This window comes from Budorcas taxicolor, chromosome 21 (assembly GCF_023091745.1).
Source record: "Budorcas taxicolor isolate Tak-1 chromosome 21, Takin1.1, whole genome shotgun sequence".
In the NCBI taxonomy this organism is placed as follows: domain Eukaryota; kingdom Metazoa; phylum Chordata; class Mammalia; order Artiodactyla; family Bovidae; genus Budorcas; species Budorcas taxicolor.
This window is the reverse complement of record NC_068930.1, coordinates 54,541,526-54,544,345: the sequence shown is the minus strand read 5'-3', so window position 1 is coordinate 54,544,345 and position 2,820 is coordinate 54,541,526. Positions and strand designations below refer to the sequence as shown.

The window sequence follows — 2,820 nt, the reverse complement described above, 5'->3', positions numbered from 1 at the left end:
AACTCATGTCCATCGAGTCGGTGATGCCATCCAGCCATCTCATCCTCTGTCGTCCCCTTCTCCTCCTGCCTCCAATCCCTCCCAGCATCAGGGTCTTTTCCAATGAGTGAACTCTTCCCATCAGGTGGCCAAAGTATTGGAGTTTCAGCCTCAGCATCAGTCCTTCCAGTGAACACCCAGGACTGATCTCCTTTAGGATGGACTGGTTGGATGTCCTTGCCGTCCAAGGGACTCACAAGAGTCTTCTCCAACACCACAATTCAAAAGCATCAATTCTTCAATGCTCAGCTTTCTTCACAGTCCAACTATCACATCCATACATGACCACTGGAAAAACCATAGCCTTGACTAGATGGACCTTTGTTGGCACAGTAATGTCTCTGCTTTTGAATATGCTATCTAGGTTGGTCATAACTTTCCTTCCAAGGAGTAAGTGTCTTTTAATTTCATGGCTGCAATCACCATCTGCAGTGATTTTGGAGCAAAAAATAGTCTGACACTGTTTCCACTGTTTCCCCATCTATTTCCCATGAAGTGATGGGACTTATCTTAGGTTTCTACAAATGCAAAACCTGTGCCAAGAATTTAGCTGTAGTTTATTTGAAGATGCAGAAGAGGATAAGGGAATTCAGGAGTACACTACAAAAACATGATATTCTGGAGATTCATCCAATGTGTTGCCTGTATCAACTGTTACTTCTTTTTATCCTTGAATATTAATAGTATTCCATGATAGGTATACAGTACAGTTTGTTTAACCATTTACTAATAAATGATAATTGGGTTGCTTCCTGATTTTGCCCATTACAAATAAAGCTGCTTTGAACAAATATCCATTCCCAGGTTTTAGTGTGAACATAAATTTTCATTTCCTTGGAATAAATGCCCAGGAGTGCAATAGCAGGTTCAGATGGTAATTGCTTGTTTAGGTTTTTAAGAAATTGCCAATCTGTTTTATGGAACAACTGAACCATTTTATATTTCCCCCAGAAACATATGAGCAATCTAGTTTTTCCATGTCCTTGTCAGTCTTTAGGGTTGTCATTATTTTTAATTATAGACATTCTAATAGATATATATTTATAACTATGGTTAAATATACGTTTCACTACTAGCTTAAGATAGGGCTTCCCTGGTGGCTCAGTGGTAAATAATCTGTCTGCCAATGCAGGAGGTGTGGGTTTGATCCCTGTATTGGAAGATCCTCTGGAGAAGGAAATGGCAAGCCATTCCAGTATTCTTGCCTGGGAAATCCCATGGATAGAGGAGCCTGCCAGGCTGAAGCCCATAGGGTTGCAGAGTGGGACATGACAAAGTGACTTAGTATGCATGCACTGAGGCCTGCAAAAAGAGATGAGGCTGCCACAGAACTACATGAGAGTCTCATTAGACTCCAGCTAAAGACAGAGAACTATGACTACTATTTCCAGCCAGTTGCCCCATGATCATGGAGAAGGCAATGGCACCCCACTCCAGTACTCTTGCCTGGAAAATCCCATGGACAGAGGAGCCTGGTAGGCTGCAGTCCATGGGGTCGCTGAGTTGGACACAACTGAGCGACTTCCCTTTCCCTTTTCACTTTCATGCACTGGAGAAGGAAATGGCAACCCACTCCAGGGTTCTTGCCTGGAGAATCCCAGGGACGGCGGAGCCTGGTGGGCTGCCGTCTGTGGGGTCGCACAGAGCCGGACACGACTGAAGCGACTCAGCGGCAGCAGCCCCGTGATCACAGTCATGCAAGAGACCAAGGTGATGTTGGGTCTTGAGCCAGACTCGCAAAGTTCCCTGGCCTTTGCCTTGGTACAGGGCCTCTGCATTTGATCTTGTTGATATTTTTCAGGATCATGTCATGTAGAGTCACATAGTGATTCCTTAGCTCTGATACAATGAGTTGAAGGCTGTCATATTCTTTCTCATCAATCTCTGTCATGGTTCAGGAGGAAAGTCCTCCATATGGGGATATTTAGCTATTTTGACAATTGATTTGGCTCTTGTAACATACTGTCTAGAAATTGATTCAGATGAGATGCAGCTCTCAACATTCTTAGTTCTGTAACTGTCTTCTCCTGAATATATACCCCAAAGTCATCCCCATCATCTATCCTAGGAGTTAGGAGCTATACCCACATTTTGGCCATGTCACATTTCAGGATCAGCAGCCCGATCTCAGGTTTCACTTTCTCAAAAATGTCCACTAATTGCTGGTTGCTTTTTAGCATTCCATGCACCACAAACACCCTGGTTCCATGGAAGGCTTCTTCACACTCACTCAATCTTCGCTACTTGGAGGTGGGATCTTCCAGTCCATTGTGGCTATCAGTGATTAGAACAGGGCCAAGGACCACAGACTCAGGTCTGAGTGGATCTGAGTCAGGTTATGAATGTTTAGGATTGGTTCATTCAAAAAACTGACAGGTCATAACAACATCTTTGAGGAAAAGTATTCCACCAAATATTCTGCCTCATTGGCAACCCACTGTCTGAAAGACTCAATTTTTGGTGGTGGAGAGGGTGGGTAGGATCAAAGGGACTAGAGTTATCTCAATGCTGCCCAGAGGCAGCTGCCCTAGCTTGACTCACACACCACATAGCTTGCATCCTCCCACCCTCAGCGCCTTCTTCCTACAGTTCTCCCAATGCCTGCTCACTCTCTATGTTGCCGTTCAGTTGCTCAGTCATGTCCTGCTCTTTGCAACCCCATGGACTGCAGCACTCCAGGCATCCCTGTCCTTCACTGTCTCCTAGAGTTTGCTCAAACTCACGTCCATCGTGTCGGTGATGCCATCCAACCGTTTTTATCCTCTGTCACCCCCTTCTCCT

The 2,820-nt window shown here is 44.9% G+C and overlaps 1 pseudogene; it reads right to left on the bottom strand.

Moving 5' to 3' along the window:
* Positions 1 to 1,732: 1,732 nt before the first annotated feature.
* Positions 1,733 to 2,509, bottom strand: LOC128066489 (proteasome activator complex subunit 3-like; annotated as a pseudogene).
* Between the last annotated feature and the right edge of the window lie 311 nt (positions 2,510 to 2,820).